This window comes from Delphinus delphis, chromosome 2 (assembly GCF_949987515.2).
Source record: "Delphinus delphis chromosome 2, mDelDel1.2, whole genome shotgun sequence".
Taxonomy (NCBI): domain Eukaryota; kingdom Metazoa; phylum Chordata; class Mammalia; order Artiodactyla; family Delphinidae; genus Delphinus; species Delphinus delphis.
The window spans coordinates 9,554,987-9,572,680 of record NC_082684.1 but is presented as its reverse complement, the minus strand read 5'-3'; the positions used below and the strand labels follow the sequence as shown (position 1 = coordinate 9,572,680).

Sequence of the window (17,694 nt, the reverse complement as noted above, 5' to 3'; positions counted from 1 at the left end):
CATTCATCATGTCTGATCCCACGCAGCCCACTCAGCAGTCTTGCTGATTTATTATCTTACTCATAGTGAAGATTTCCAAGTTACTCTTTTTCTAACTCCTCACGGGAATGTAAGCTCCATAAGGGCAGAGGCTTGGTCTTGTTTCCTTGTATCCCGAGCACCTATGAGAACCTGACACCCAGAAGACATTTAAGAAATACTGGAATGAGAAAACTACTGTCCAGAAAAGTCTTACATTGGGAAGTGGCAGAAGCACATTCTCCCATCAACTGTTGGGTCACCCAGAGTGGGGAGTGCAGCAACACAGGGAGTCACCAAACTCAACCCTAAATTCACCTTTAATAACATTGGTAAATGGGATTTCATGAAATTGAGAATTTCTCTTCATCATAGGGCTTCCCTGGTGGCGCAGTGGTTGAGAGTCCACCTGCTGATGCAGGGGTCGCGGGTTCATGCCCCGGTCTGGGAAGATCCCACATGCCGCGGAGCGGCTGGGCCCGTGAGCCATGGCCGCTGAGTCTGTGCGTCCGGAGCCTGTGCTCCGCAACGAGAGAGGCCACAACAGTGAGAGGCCCGCGTACCGCAAAAAAAAAAAAAAAAGAGAGAGAGAATAAAAACCCAGAGTGTTATATTTGCAAGGTCTAGAACTGACAAACTGCTCGCATCCAGAATACATGAAGAATTCTAACAAATTAATAGAAGCATGGGCAAAAGACCTGAACAGACACTTCACAGAAGAGGATATCCAAATGACCGATGAACATATAAAAAGGTGCTGAACCTCCTTACTCATCAGGGAAATGTCAATTAGACCACAGAGAAATCCTACCCACCACAATGGCTAAAATGGAAGATACATCCCAATCCTCCAGGGTAGTTTCTTCACTACCCTGATGTCATAAACATATATAGTTATATTTGATTCAGAAATATTAAAGTTTATTTTTTTAACATTTAGGTTTCAGTATGCCTGGAAGCCATTTTGGGGGTTACGTAAAGTAAAAGTTCAATTTTTTCCACACAAAATTTCCTAATTCCATTAAGCAAATAGTGCATTTGTTACTTAGTGCCCTATGATATACTTCTTCCATATGCCAAGTTATCATAGGATCATAGGTGTGGACATATATCTGAGCTATCATGTTCCATTTTCCTATTTATCTATTGCTGCATCAATATCATACTTTTACTTACTTTACATTTATGATAACTTTTGATATCAAAATTACCTTTCCTTTATACCTGATTCATACCTTCCTATTGCCTTCTGGAAAAAAAATTCTTTAGCAGCCAAGGCCCATCATAATCTGGCCTTTAACCTCCACTACCCTCTCCTCCCCTACCCCACACCCTATGCTCTTTGTTCCAACCATAGCAATATCTACTTAAGTGGTCAAAATGTATCATGCAGGCAAAGACATGGAATGGGAAGTAAGGAAAGGGCACTGAATATGTAAGGCTTATTGTTCTATGAATAAGGAATGATTTTTAAAGAAACATGCTCCTCAAAATCCAGTATTAAACATAACATAACAACATAATTTGGGGCAGGAGGTTAGGAACCCTATAAGTGCATCAATGCTGAAGTTCTTATCTTGGCTGAAAGGAAGTGGTGGAGAGAAGACATAGGTATTAATAATCTTTAGCAGAGATTAGGGAAAATTAAGCAAAGATAAAAGATTTCATAAGTCAAGAGTAACTAAAAGAAAGCATAATAAACTAAACAAACAAAAATACCCCACCAAATCCCAGGAATGCCAGGTTAGTTTAACACTCAAAAATGAATTAATGTAACTTACCATATTCACAGACTAAAAAATAAGAAAAAAAATATGATCATCTCAGTAAATGCAGAGAAAGCATTTGACAAAATCTATCATCCATCCCTGACAAAAAGTCTCTGGAAACTAGGAATAAAAGGGAATTTGCCCCATCTGATAAAGGGTAATCTATGAAAATCTATAGCTAACATACTTAATGGTAAAATAGTTAATGCTTTCTAAGTTTAGGAACAAGGCAAGAATGTCTCTTCCCACAAATTCTATTCAAAATTGTGAAGTTTCTAGTCAGGGCAACAAATTAAGAAAAATACATAAAACAGCAGTCCCCAACCTTTTTGGCACCAGAGACCGTTTCGTGGAAGGCAATTTTCCACGGACCAGGGTGGGATGGGGAGGGGAATGCGGACGGTTCAGGCGATAATGCCAATGGTGGGGGGCGGCAGATGAAGCTTCGCCTGCTCGCCCACCCTCACCTCCTGCTGTGCGGCCCAGTTCCTAACCAGGGGTTGGGCACCCCTGGTATAAAAGACATCAGATTGGAAAGGGAGAAGGAAAACTGTCTTTATTCACAGTGGACATGATTGCCTACGTAGGAAATCTGATGAAATCTATTTTTAAAAAAGCTACTAGAAGTAATAATTTTAGAAGATCAGTATATAAAAATCAATTGTATTTCTCAATATTACCAACAAACAATCAGAAATTTTAAAAACATCATTTAGAATAGCATACAAAATGAGATGCTGAGGGAGAAATCTGGCAAAAGATGTGCAAGAGCTGTACACTGACTACTACAAAGCATGGCTGAGAGAAATGAAAGGAGGCCTCAATAAATGGAGAGAAATAGAATATTTATGGCTTGGGAGATTCACTATTGCTAAGATGGTAATTCCCCCTAAACTGATCTGTTGATTCAATGCAGGCCCAATCCAAATCCTAGAAGTCTTTTTTTTAATTGACAAGCAGTGGGGAAAGGATGGTCTTCTCAGCCAGTGGTATGGGGGGAAGTGGATATATACATGAACCAAAATGAATCCTTATCTTATACAATGTGCAAAAAATATTTCCAGATGGATTGCAGATTTAAATGAGATAGGTTAAATAATAAAACTTTGAAGGGAAAACATAACAGAATATCTTTGTGATCCTGAAGTAGACAAGCTTCTTAAGTAGAGCGTAAAATCACTAATCATAAAGAAAAAATAAATAAATTTGGACTATATTAAAATTGAGGAAGCCTACTCACATAGTACACTATAAAAGAATAAAGAGTCAACTCACCAAGTGGGAGAAGATATTTTCAGTACATGTATCTGACAAAGGACTCTTATACAACATATGTAAAGAACTTCTACAAATCAATATAAAAAAAAGGCAATCCAGTAGATAAATTGGCAAAATACTTGAACAGGGACTTCACTAAAGAGGTTATCCAAATGGCCAATAGACATATGAAAATAAGGTCAAGTTCATTAGGCATCAGGTTTAATGCAAATTAAACCCAGTATTAGAGACCACTGTGTACTAACCAGAATTGATAAAAGGAAAAAGAAAATATCAACTTCTGGTTAGCTTGTGAACAACTGGATCTTTATGCCCTGTTGGTAGAAGTGGAAATTCATGCAATTTGGAAAATCATCTGACAATTTCTACTAGTGCTGAAAACACATGTACCTGATGACCCAACAATTCCATTCCCAGGTACACACCGCACAGAAATGTGAACCTATGTCCACCAGAAGTCATGGACTAGAATGTTCATTGCAAAACTGTTCAGACTGGAAACCACTAAAAAGCCCATCAATGGTCAAATGGTATTCATTCCATCATGGTATTTCCATACAATGGAATACAACTTGGCAATGAGAATGAGCAAGTTACAGCTATGCACAACAAAATGGATGAATCTCACAAACAGAAGGGTGAGGAAAGTTACAGCCATGGGTGAACTCACAGACATTGTGTGGGCAAAAGAAGCCAGGCTCAAAGGGGTACGTGCTGCATGACATTTACACTTGCATTCACGGAAAGCACCAAGAGAAGCAAAGCTAATCTGTAGCGGCGTAAGTCGAGAGACTGGTTATTCTCGGTTGGGGAGGTAGTGGCTGGAAGGGGATACAGGGAAGCTCCTAGGGGTCTGGCCATGTTCTTCTTTATGGGCTGGTTCCTGTGGCACAGCTGGATTCAGTCTGTGATCATTTAACATGCTATACACTCACCATATTTACAATTTGCTGGAGATATACTATATTCAGTTAGAAGGTTTCTATTGTTAAAATGAAATGACCATCAAGTGTTAAATAATAAAGACAGAGAAGTTATATGGAATTCTGATAATTAAAAGCCAAAGGATCAGCACAGGCTTAGATGCTATTGGAACTTGGAGGTAAGAGTGGCTGGCGTGGCCTGGAGCGCTGCCAGTGGTCTTTGTGGGGGAGGGGTACTGGAACGGCCTCAAAAGACAGCCTCTGGATGAAAGGGAATAGGTCCTTCCGCTCCAGATAAAAAATAACCTTTGAAAAGTGGGCCAATGATTATAGCCTATTCTTTCTGTCAGGAACGGCACCAAGAAACGGAGGAGAGCTTAAACAAGCTTTACTTGGGAACGCTCCCGGGTGAGGTTCACTGGTCCGAGAGAAAGGGGCCAGAGAAGTCGCGCCCGGGCGAGGGTTTGGGCAGAATTTACAGGGGAAGAAGGGAAAGGGGTGTGGTGAATCCGGGAGGGCGCAGGGTATTCCTTATTTGGTGGTCTTTTTGGGTATCGTGGCAATATCTGGTGCCAGTGGCATCAGTCTTGGGACTGTTAGTCCCGCCCCTCGAAAGGCGGAAAGGCTGGGACGGGTGGAAAGTCCCCAGGTCAGTTTCTGGAACTGGGTGGTCCGGAAAGTCTCCAGGTCAGTTTCTGGAACTGGGTGGTCCGGAAAGTGTCGGTCTGATGCAACCTGTGAGTCTGATTGCGTTCCCCCGCCTCAGGCCATTTGGCCTTACACTTTCCACGCAGAGAAGTCTTTCTGACCAGCCCTTTAAAGGAAAAGATTAAAAGGGACTTTCAGCATATAGTGGGGATGGAGACATACCTGCATGATCTGAGTCAAGTTACTTTGCTTCTCTGAGACTCAGTTTCTTCATCTGTAAAATGAAGGGAATAAGTGTCCCTTCAGAAGATTAGGGGAGTTACATATGATGGTTGACATAAAAATGTTAGTTAAAAGAAAATAAAAGATGGGCCCTAGATGGCCTTCCTTGGTCCCTAAATAAACTGTGTATTATAGTTTCAGTTTAAGCATAAAGCTTTTTCTGGACCTCCTCCCCACCAAGCACCTGTGGGTGACAATGATAGACATAGAAATAGCAGACTTCAGACTCCCTGCCCCCCAGATGGGAGCTGCTGTTAATCAGCACAGAGGCCGAGGGCATCGGTGCTGGGGTGATTGATAGAGGGGGCTGCAGTGGGTCTAGGCTCCTTACAGTTTATTAATTTAATTCCCTTTGACTGCTCCATTCCCTGCCTGGAGATGAAGCAGCACTTTTACTTGAGGACAAGAAGCCTGCTCGTGGGTTCTCAAGTCCCCTGATGCCAAATGTGCATGAGTCTTCAGATTCTGAGACTGCTCCCTGCCCCTGAAATCTGGGAGGTCAATGTTATGAGTTGCAGGACTCCCAGGAAACAAGAAGTGGAGGGCGAACTCAAAACATCTATTGCAGGGCTTCCCTGGTGGTGCGATGGTTGAGAGTCCGCCTGCCGATGCAGGGGACACGGGTTCCTGCCCCGGTCAGGGAAGATCCCACATGCCGTGGAGCGGCTGGGCCCGTGAGCCATGGCCGCTGAGCCTGCGCGTCGGGAGCCTGTGCTCCGCAACGGGAGAGGCCGCAACAGTGAGAGGCCCGTGTACCGCATAAAAAAAAAACCACCCCCAAAAATCACATCTATTGCCAAATGTCCCACTTCTTGGGACTTTACCACCTCTTGCCTGGGGTTCTCGTGGGAGCCTCCTAAATTACCTCCCTGCCTCTAGACTCTCCTTATCACCACCCTCCACTCCCGCCACACCCCTCCCACCAGAGTAAGGGTGAAGTTCAAACTACAGAGCAAGCTATACAGGAGTCTCTGGGCTCTGGCTCCCTGCCAGAGACCGGCGAGATTGCTGCTGTGCGCTGGGGAGGGATGGCGGTGGCCCATACGAAGGCAGAGGCAGCTGAGATGCTGAGAAAGAAACTAGCTGTTGAAAAAGCTCGCAGGAAGTAGAATCAACCGGAAATAAAGAAGAAGCAGCAGGAAATAAGGTAAAATCAATAATTAGGAGGATAAAATCAACAGGAAGTCAAATCAAACCAACAGAAAATAAAATAGAATCAACAGAAAGGAAATCATTTGGATGGGTTTTTTTTTTTTTTTTTTTTTTTTTTTTTTTGCTGGGGAGGAGTAAAGAAGGGAGAGGAAGAGTAGGGAATCTCTCCCCAGATTCTTTCCTGGAACCAGTGTGGATGGCGTTGCCATTCCTTGTGATGGGAAACACAGCAAGAGGATGTCTTAGCCTGGGCCCCCTGCAGACAGAACCCGAGAGAAAGGCTTGTAGTGGGGCTGTTCATTGGAGAACATAGGACCAGAGAGAAGGAGGGAGGGCCTGGGGAAGTGAAACAGGAAGGGAGAACCCAATGCAAGGAGGCCTTATTAAACTGGCCACCACTCTGAGCGACTGCTCCATCCCATGGACACTCTGGGTCACTTTATGAAATGCTTCTCAGGACTGTGCTCCTGGGGGAAGGCAGTGGGAGGCATCGGCTCCTATCCCATTGGTCAAGACCTGCCCGTCGGTGTTAACTTCCCACACTTCCGGCTGGGCAAGGATGAGTGCCCAGGAGTGTGACACCCATGAGAGAAGCCCTGGGACAGGGCGTAAGAGACACATGGCCAAAAGCTGAGACCAAGCGACCCTGTACAAAGCTGATCAAAGCTCAGCAGAAAAGGCCAGGGCAGCAGTGGCTGGAAACGAGGTGAGGTGGGGGCGGGGGGTGTGAGAGCCTTGTACTCAGTTAGAGAGAGAGGTATGCGGGAGGCATCCCATACCCACTGCAAAGGAGAATAGATTAAAATAGAAAGGTCATGCCCCTGTGCTTGAGGAGCCCACAATCGCATAGGAATGCACAAAGAGGGACAAATTACACACGAGGTGTTAAGTGTGCCCTTACTGCTAATCTCTGTCAATGTCTATTTGCTTTGTGGCAGGTACTGATGTGAGTTAAGTGCTTTACCATGGATTTGTTCATTTAATTCTCACCCACAATTCTGCAGGGAGGTACTATTATTAGCCCCATTTCACAGAGAAGTGATGCATTGTCTGAAGGCATAATCTAGTAAATGGCAGAGCCAGGATGCAAATCTTTTAACCCCTTTGGAGTTATCAGAGGAAGGAGAGGCTGAGTTTGGTGGGTGGGAGGGGGCAGATCAGCACGAGTTGATTGGAATAATACCTCTTGGTGTTTGTGCAGAGGTGTTCGCATCTGTGATTTAATCAACGCTAATAATACAAGGCAGGACTCATCATTATTCTCTTACATTTACTGAAGAGGAAAGAGAAACCCAGAAAGAGGTGAAGCATCTTTCTCCTGGCCACCCAGAGCATCAGCGGTGAGGTCACTGCAGGATGTCGGCCAGATGACAGAAGGGTAGACCCCTTCCCCACTTCCGCCCTCTAAGTGGGCAGCCTGCTCCGGGAGAGGGGTGACCAGCAGGGCCTGGGCCCACTGGCATTCCAGTGCTGTCCCCAAGTGAGTCTGGCACCCCTAAACAGACTCAGTTTTACCTCTGGTAATTTCCTCCCTCCATAAAGATTTGGGGCTACAGAAAAGAATGGATTCCTCAACGCTGAAAGCAAATGCCCCTTGATTCCAGGCACGGGGAAATACTTATCCTCCTTTAGATCACATCTCCTGGGTCTTTTTCCCCGAAAGCCAGTCTTGGGGCAGTGGGCCACCAAGCTTACGGCAGCAGTCACACTCCAGATAGCAGAAGACATTTGTGTTCCCTTTGGTTTAAGTCAACAAAGAGAGTTTTCGTGATGCACAGAGCCGCCTGGACGGTCATCGTCTCCAGGGTAGGTGGGCTAGTCCTGGGGTGAAACCATGAAATGGACAATCACAAGGTATTTTATAAAGTAATCTCGTATATACACACTTATATATATTTATACTCATATATATATGTATGTATAGTATACCTATAGTACCTATATAGTGCTCATAAGGTGCCAGCCTCCTTGTAATCCTCTCAGCAGCCCTATGAAGCAGGTACAATTAATGTCCCCATTTTACAGAGGAGAAAATTGAGTCAAGCAGAGGTAAGTGATTATCCAAAGTCTCACAGGTAAGCAGGGGAACTGGGATTCAAGCCCAGGCAGTCTGGCCCCAGAGTTGTACTTTTAACCTCTAGCAAGTGTGACGCGTCTAGACGAATGAACATCGGACTGGACATTGGATTGGAGATGGACTGAATTGGACAGGTTGCCCAGATGCAGCTCATTGAGTAAGATTTCTGTTGCGCTCACCCCTCCTCCCCATCTACCCCATCCCCTAAGTTATTCTGCAGGCAATATGACCCCAAGGGGTACTGGGACCCATTGCTTTGACCCCCTCTATGCTGCCGGAGATGACCCATCTGGCTATCCTTCTTGTGACTCAGAGGTTATTTTCCCTGAAAATGTTTGCCATGTGCCTTACTCAGCTCCTTGGCCCAGTCGTCTTCTAGTGTGACATCAGGGCTTCAGGCTGGGGCCAAGGTCCCCAGACACCCACACGGCCTCTGGAGGAGCAAGCATGAATGACTCTGGGGACAGAGGGTGGAAGGATGCCTTAGGAAGAACCCAGGTGCTTTCACCTGGACCTTAGTGGGAGATGCTTAAGAGTGAAGACTTTGGGACACCAGTTGCTTCCCAGCTGATGACCTTGGGTGATCTGACCCCTCGTGGGGCCTCAGCTTTCCCATCTACAACCTGAGATGATTCCTAAGGTTCTTCTTGTTTTATTTAAAAAAATTTTTTTATACATAGGATTTTATTTTGCACTGCTATAACAATTTCATTATAGTCCAAGGGAGAAAAAGAAAAAGAAGGCTAAAACCACCACACTGAGCAAATTACTGAAGCTTTTCTACTTTTAACAGTATTTTCCATCTGGTAGGTTTATTGTCATATCCCCTTCAAAACCGACAAGATGCTCACCATATTTTAAAGATTATAGGTGGCCACTGAAAGAAAAATTTTACACAGTCACTGTACATCAAGGTTGAAAAACTGTCCTGCGTGAAAAATATACTTAGAAATCATGTGAATAAAAGAAAACGTGATTGTGTTCAAGGAAAGATTAAAGTCCTCGTAATGTGCCGTCTAAATGTGGACACTCACTCCTCCTGGAGTCTCTCAGGCGGGGGCAGTTCTTTCTTCCGCCCACCTCACTCATTATACTGTGTTTTTACCCAACAGTATGCATTAAGGCAAATAAATCCTTTTCTGAAGAGATCTTAGAGAACTGTGGACAAACAGCAAACTTTTGGCGTCAAAACAGGTTAACACACACATAGCCTTTAGAATGTACATTAGGCCTATTTCTCTCGGGCTAGTGACAAGAAAAAGATGAACACGCTTGTTAACAATGTCAAAAAGTTTAAAATTCAGTGTCCAAGCAATTCCTAACAATGCTTCTGTAGCTTTAAGCTCTAAACGGTATAGAATTTATGCAAATGCATTAAAGAATCCAAGCTTGGCAAATTACACCCAAGCAGGTTATTAAACTATATATACAGAAAGTAAATGATAAAATACAGAATTAAAAGAGTCCTTCTGTTTTCCTTATAGCCTTGAAAATTGACAAACTTTTGAGGACAGTTCCATAATATTAAACATTAGGTAACCACAGGTGTGGGGACACCTAACTACACAAACCGATTTAAAATACTCAGGATGACTCTGTAGTGTTCGATACAATTCAGTTCGTAGGTAAGGGCACAAGACAACATTGAACAAAAATAATCACGTCAATTGACCTAGAAATCAAATGCAAATAGATATGAATACAATCTCCAAAATCTGTCTCTTTAAGTGAACATTAACCATTTATTTAAAGTTACACAAGAATTTGAAGGATTAAAGTCTTCTTCTGTGACATAAAGCCATTTCGAAGAGTTTCATGTCTCAGCTGAGCAGGTGGGTGAAAGAATAGGTGAGTAGCCCCTTCTGGGCAGGGAGACAGTAAAAACAGACTCAATAGCAGCCTCCCCCGCCTGCTGTCCTCCCTGACTGCCTGTGTGCGTGGCGTCCGTAGCAGCATGCTGACGGCCAATTTTAATACCATTTGCCTCATTATTAATGTCAAAGACTCCTTGGATTTTTTCATAAATTTCTTTTGCTGTATTAATAAATGCCTCTTTACATTAGAAGCAGTCTTAGCAGAAGTTTCCATGAAGATAAGTCCATGTTCTCGTGCAAAAGCTTCACCTTCTTCTTTTTTTACTTCTCTTCTAAATTCTAAATTGTAAGGAACGGCACCAAAAACGGAGGAGAGCTTAAACAAGCTTTATTTGGGAACGCTCCTGGGCGAGGTGCACTGGCCCGAGAGAAAGGGGCCGGAGAAGAGACGCCCTGGCGAGGGTTTGGGCAGAATTTATAGGGGAAGAAGGGAAAGGGGTGTGGTGAATCCGGGAGGGCGCAGGGTATTCCTTATTTGGTGGTCTTTTCGGGTATCGTGGGGGACCGTTAGTCCCGCCCCTCGAAAGGCGGGAAGGCTGGGCCGGGTGGAAAGTCCCCAGGTCAGTTCCTGGAACTGGGTGGTCCGGAAAGTCTCCAGGTCAGTTTCAACCCGGGAGTCTGATTGCGTTCCCCTGCCTCGGGCCAGTTGGCCTTACATAAATCACTTTTATTTCCAGTAAGCATAATGACCATGTGGGAATTGGAATGCTGGCGGGCATACTGTAACCAGGTTGTCAAGTGGTTGAATGTGTCTCTCCTTATAATATCACACACTAGTAAAGTCCCTGCTCCACCTCTGTAATACGACCTTGTGATGGAACGAAAGGACTCCTGGCCTGCTGTACCCCAAATCTGAAGTTTTATCTGTTTCCCATCAATAGTTTTCATTCGAGCACCGAACTCTACACCAATAGTAAGGTCATGCACTGGCTGAAACCTCTTGTCTGTAAACTGTAGCAATAAGCATGATTTACCAACGCCTGTGTCGCCGATGATAATGTACTTGAACAGACAGGCGTACGCCATGGCCGCGGCCGCCCGGCGCCAGGGCAGACGGCTCCCGTTCCGCCGCGCCCCTCACCACGGCGCCGCTTGGCCTCGAAGCGCCAGGCTCCGCCCGCCGCAGCCGCCGCCGCCGCCGTCGTCAGCCGCCGGGAGTGAGGTGCCGAGAGGAAGCGGGAGAAATCGACACCATCGGAGGCAAGGGAGAAGGCGCCCAACGGAGCCCAGCTGAACAATAACAGCGGCCCTGGCACCTCCGCCCCGCCTCCCTCTTCTGGTTTTAACAGCCCCCGAATCTGACCGTTGTCTTCCGCTCAGATCCTCCAATGGCTCTTGGATCCCTAGGGCTGTCTCTGGTCTCTTTTCAAAAACAGGTAGCACAGCTGGGTGATTCTTCAATGCAACATGCGTTGCTACAGGGAGGACGTAGGCTAATACCTTCTACTGCTCCAAACAAAATAGCCTTACAGTCTTTTATTATATTTTTTAAAGAGGAGAATAAAAATGGAGAAGTACCCTGGTAGAATGTTGACTTTGCCATCCTAGTTGAATCTAGGGGAGAATCCTTGCTGAAAAAAAAAATGCCAACAAAATGTATCTTCTTATTTTTTAAGTTGAGAGTGAAATGGTGCATTTTCTAGGCAGTTATAACTTCAAGACAAGTTTCCTATCTCCCCTGGTGGTAAGATGGCCACCCCTAAGCCCCTACCATGAAAAAAGTCTGTGGCGACCACTGTAGGGACACAAAGAGATAAACAAATTAGTGCAGCAAGGCCTTCCAGGTATTGTGATAAAGGTCTTTATAAGTCATAATGGGGACACAAAGGAGAATCAGCTCCTCTTGGGTGGACGGTTGGGCACACATCTGCTATTAGTTAGGACAAGTAACCCTAGCTGCTGTGAAAACCATGCCCCAAATTTCAGTAGCTTAATGCAATACAAATTGACGTCTCACTCCAATGTCGGCATTCTTGCTTAGGGGTGGTCTTTCCCCCCACCATCCTGGGACCCTTCCACACTATGGCTGTGCCCCCCCCCTGGGGTCTTGGAGTCTGCTGCTGGATCCTCTGTCTCTGGCTTGGTGATGGGAAAGGAGAGAGACCAAGCCCGAGAGGTTCTCATGGGCTACGTTGTGAGTGACTCTCCTCACTTCTAGCTCACAGTCCAGAACTCAGAGACCCAGCTGCATCCAGCTGCAGAGGAAGATGAGAAATGGCGTCTAGCTGCACGCACAAGACGAAAGGAAGTAGGTTTGGAGCTGTCAGTCTCCACCACGAGCCTCCACAGCAAAGCCATCTTGTTCCCCTGCAGGTGTGTGAGTGCACACTCCCATCTGAGTGTGCACTCTGCGGGGGTGGTCGGCCGTGTGGGTTGCAGCGCCGCTTCTTATTTAGAATTCCAGGCTGGAGCAGAAGGTTTGGGGCTTAAAAGGTGCTCTGTACGTTTCTATTGGCAGGTTGATGAGTGCATGAATGCTTGAGTTGGATCTTATTTGAATTTAATATAATTTTGAACTAACACTGTGCTTTGCAAAGGCGATGATTCGTTGTATACGAGAAGAGTTCTAACTGGCGAAGGAAAATTCTTTGAATGTAAAGGACCTTTATCCCTTGCAAGCCTACCTGTCCTGACCATGAGATCAAGTCTTAACACCATCATCATTCATGGGATGGCAGACTAGGGAGATGGTAGACGGAGTACGCAGTATGCGTTAAACTAGCCTGTATGCTATCGTAGCATGAGTCTAAAACCCTTATCTAAAATAGGGTGGCAATTATCATCATTCTATGCAAAAAAGATGACTTTTTCTTTGGTAATAACTCTCATTTGGGGGCTCACGGTGGTAACCGTGGTAGGTCAGGACCTCCCCCTCCAAGGGCCATTTGCCATTAAGTAAAGACAAGGAAAGGATAGTGGGAGTAACAGCAGCTGCTGTTAAGGAGACCTTGAAATATTATCTAGACCACAGTTTCTTAACTTCAGCACTATTGACATTCTGGGCTGGACCACTCTTTGTGGTGGGGTTTTTCCTGAGCCCTGTAGGGTTTTCAGTTGCATCCCTGACCTCCATCCACTAGATGCCAGTGGCACCCTCACACACACATCCGAGTTGTGATGACTTAAAATGTCTCCAGACACGGCCAAATGCCCTTGGGGATCAGAATCACCGGAGTAGAGAACCCCTGATGTGGGGAATCCCTGATGAGACGTGTAGATGTGGGGCCACATTTCCTAGTTCTCGCTCCTGCTCTCTTTAAGGCACAGCACACGAATCCCCAGGCACTATTGTACCTGTTTAAGGAACATGTGGCTGAGAACTCTACCTGAGCTGTCAGCATCCCCTAACTTCTGAGCAAAAGGTCGGGTTGGAGGGATGGGGGTGAGCCATCAGGCTGCCTTGAAGGGTCCATTCCGGCAAGATCGTTCCATGCTGACCTGTTTCACCAGGCAGCATCCACAGAGTCCATCCTGATGGAACCTAAAAGGGCATCTCTCCGGTCAGGTTCAAGGGACTTGGTCAGTTCCAGCTACTCATGGAGAGAACCCCCCAGAACCAGGAGGCACAAAAGCCACCACATTCCTCAATCACCGCAGCTACCAGAAGGGCGTCACCCTTCTTCTCTGCACCCATTGCCTGAACTCAGAGAACAGAGAGCTTTGCTGAGGGTGACTCCTCTACCGTCGATAACAAAGCTTGTCGAGGGTTTCTGGGTCATGACTCTTCACGTCTGGTGTCTTCCTTGTTTCAGCTCAACAACCTTGGAAGTTTCATAGAGTGAAGATAACTAGCTCCATTTTATAGATGAGTAGACTGAGATGAAGGGAGGTTGAGTGACTTTTCCAACGAGAACTCAAACCTCAGATCATTCAAATCTCCAATGATGGTCCTTTGAGTCCAGGTCCAAGGGCTGTTTCCACACTTGCAGAGCTGCTGTTTACAAAGTTAGGTGGGATTTGGGGCTGTTCAAATCCCTGCAGTCATTTGCCATGATGAACTCTGGGGAACGTGTATGTCTCTCTCCCTCCCTTAGGTAGGATGCCCTGGGGGTGGGAACACGATCTCTGGGATCTGACAGCTGTGTTCATGTTTTAGCCCTGCCGGGCCCATACCTTCTCACCTTGAGCAAATGGCCTAACTTGCCTGACCCTCAGTTTCCCCACCTGCAAAACGAGGATAATAACAGTCACTCCCTCCCCTGCTTGCTGTGAAGATGCCACGCGGAGCCGTCAGCACAGTGCTCGGCAGCCGTCCTGCCCACTCCCCGTGAGCTGTGATTGTCTCTTGACTTCTTTTCTGCCAGTTAACACAGCTAGCTCTGCTCTCCATAAAACGGGGGTGAACCCCTCCTAGCAGAATGGGCATTGTTTTTGTTTTTGAGAAATGTAATTGAAATCTGGAAAGAGTTCACTAAATTCCAGACAGAAGATAAGCCCTCTCTATGTGGCTTGTCCCCTGAGTCTACCGCACACACCATTCTTTATTCTCTCTCTCTCTCTGAGCAATTAGCGTTTATCAATTTAGCCATTTTTAATGAAACAGGTGATTAGGGCTCAGTAAGCTGGCAACGTAAAGTGAGTAGAGGGCACGGAGGGTGGGAGTCCAGCTCAAAGGGAGGCCGGGGGGTTAACTGCATCTTCCAGAGGGTCTTGGGGGCGTTCAGGAGGAACAGGACACTGGGACACGTGGATGATCGAGGGCTGGAAGGGCGCTCCTGCCAGCCTGGACTTGAACAGCAGGCGTCGCACTCGTATTCACGTCTGAGCCTCACAACCACCTAATGATGAGGAATGACTCTTCAGGAAGGTCTGAAAACCCCAGCCTGGCTCCAGTGAACTGATGGATTTATGGGCTTTTCAGTGCCGAGGTCCTTTAATTTGTTATCCCAGATTTTGTGCCTTGTATATTATTATCTCCATTGACAGATGGGGAAATTGAGGCCCAGACTAGTTAAGTGTCTTAAACTGAAGCAGCTGTTAACGGCTTAAAGCAGCAGAGCTTTGTGGACACCAAGGCCTACTCCTTACGCGGCACCACGCTGTGTCTCAACCTCTATCAGAATAAGGTGGGACAGCCGGAAACGAGGTGGGTCTGGACCAGAGGAAAGACAGTGGCATCTTTCTGGGGAGAGAGGTTGCTGATGCATTCAATGGAGAAACAGCTTCACAGCAATTAGCGCTTAGCATTTTGCATCCCTCCCGTCGTGGGCAGTCCAAGATTTGGGAGACAGAGACGAATTAGATTGATGGGAACCAGAGGGGCTGAGTGGAGGCATAATGGACAAGAAGCTAATGTTTGGAAGGAAGGAGTGATCCTCGGGGCATGGACACTGAGTGACACAGTGGGCATCCAGAATACATTTGGAGAAGGAGAAACAGAAGCTGAATATGTAGTCCAAGCACCTTCCTAATTCGAATAACCAGAGGGATTGCAGCGAAAATGAGAAGCGGGGAGTGAGAGTGACTTCTGTAACTCAGACCGTGGTCATGCTCATCAAAGACTTAACATTCAGTTCTCCAAACAGCCGAGAAAGGGAGCCATTTGATCCCTATTTACTTTCTGTTTCTAGGCTCTGTTGTGTCCCCCTTCTCAGAGCCACAGGAGAGTTTCAGAAGGCATCACCTGTGTTAGGCCAGCAGGCCAGGGCTTCCATGTGGCTCTTCTGATGCACTTAAATGGCCCATTTCCCTGTTATTGTTAAGACTATTATTAAGAATGTTTTATGTGAAGGAGAAACTATTTTCTCTCTTAATCAAGTTTTCTACCTTGGTCTGTAAAATAGAAACTTTTTTTTCTTTTGGAAATGTTGGAAAGTGGTTTCTACCCTTTAGTCCACTCTATCAATTGACTACTTCTGGAAGCAGGAAGAATGACTGAATTGGCTGGAGGGATGGGTAAAGGGACTGTACATGAGTGTCTTGGACCCTTCTGGGCTCTTTCTATTGGCCTCTGCAGACTCTAGAGGGTAGAGCTTCCCTCCCACTCCTCTCCTCCATGGGGTAAGCAGCCCTGGATGGGGCCCAGGCCAGTCCTGGTAACTCACTAGATGCTTTCCTGGCCCCTCTATGATTGGCAGGGTATGAGTTGGCCCCAATTCTCCTCTAGCTACTTGACTCCCCCATTGTGTAATTCCATGATCTGGGCTTCCCGGAGCAGGTGACAATTATGCTGAGATGTGAAGAACTCTTAGAAATTAGCCATGTGAAGATAGATAGAAAGGAAGCTGAAAAAGGACAAGTAAAACGTTTTGACAATGACATGGGTGGCCTGATCTAGGAAAGACCATGAATTTTTAGCAGACCTAATCAATGCAGCTTGCTATAGGGATGATGAGACTGGAATGGATCATCTCCAAAGCCCCCACTGGGTCTACGATGGGATATGCTAAAACCGGCTAGACCAGTGTCTCTACTGCTGGACACATACAGCCACCATCTACTCGACATTCCACTTAAATGCCTCACAGGCACCTCAAACTCAACTGGACAGAAGTTGATGTCGTATTTTTCCTCCAAGTAGGCTTCTCTCCCCGAGTCCCCTCTCCCAACTGATGGCTGCGCCATCTGTAACTCAGGTCAGAAATCTCATCTCTAACGTATCTCATATTCCAGTACTTTCCTCCTCTTATCCTCCCCATCACCGTTATCAACACCCTTTTCTCTGTGATGATTGCAGCCTCTACTGCTAGAGAGATTTTCTTAAACTATTAGTCAGAGCACGTCACTCCCCTGTTCAATAACAGAAATTCAGATTGTTAGTCAAGCATTCAAGGCCCTTCAATATCTGTCTCTAACCTCATTTCCAGCTTCATTTTCTGTGTCTTCCACTCATACATCCTTAGGTTCCAGCCAAATGAATCTAACCCCTGTTTGTGGCTGTTGAGTGTCCTACCTCTTTTCTTTCTTCAGGCTGTTACCTCTGCCTAGAATGCCCTTCATTCCCCACCCCCACACACACCAGTATGGCTTTTAAAATCCCACCCTGTTCTCAAGAATCAGGTCAAATGTCACCCCTTCCATTAATCTGATCCCCCTTTGCCTTCCTCCAACTGAAAGTACCACCGTCCCTCTGTGAATTCTCAGAGGACTTAAATTAAACCTCTTCTTACCATTTGCATTTTGTCTGGGCTTCAGATAAGTCCCACGTGTATCTAGCCATCCCTGTTCAACTGTGAGCAATTGGAGAATAAGGGCCAAGTGTTAATCTTATTCTATGTGTTCCCTCCAAGGTACCAGGCATAAAAGGGACTTTGGAGTCTTGTTGGAGCCCAGTGGGAATCTGTCTACACCACTTAGAAGCTGTATGACTTGGGTAAGTTTTTGAACCTCTCTGAGTTTCAGTTTCCTCCTCCCTAAAACAGGGATAATGATACTGATCTCACAGTATCATTATGAGAATTAAATAAGGCAACAAGAGCAATGCAGTAGGCACTTGCCTGGCACATTGTAGATGTTAAATAAATACTTCCTCTTCCCTCCAAATCATAGCTTTGAACAGGTGAAAAGAGAAGTAGAATGACGTGAATCAGATGTTACCCGTAACTCTATTTCTGAGAGAACCTGTTTACTGGGCGAGGGAAGGAAGCAAGAGTAGAACCAAAGGCGATTTCTCCTCCCTTCCTGCTTCTATTACTTTCATTATTTTCTTTAATGAACATCTTTTACTGTTTAAG

At 45.8% G+C, this 17,694-nt stretch overlaps 1 pseudogene; it reads right to left on the bottom strand.

Annotated features, from left to right (window-relative positions):
- Positions 1-9,960: 9,960 nt before the first annotated feature.
- Positions 9,961-11,047, bottom strand: LOC132417527 (ras-related protein Rab-2A-like; annotated as a pseudogene).
- Positions 11,048-17,694: the final 6,647 nt, after the last annotated feature.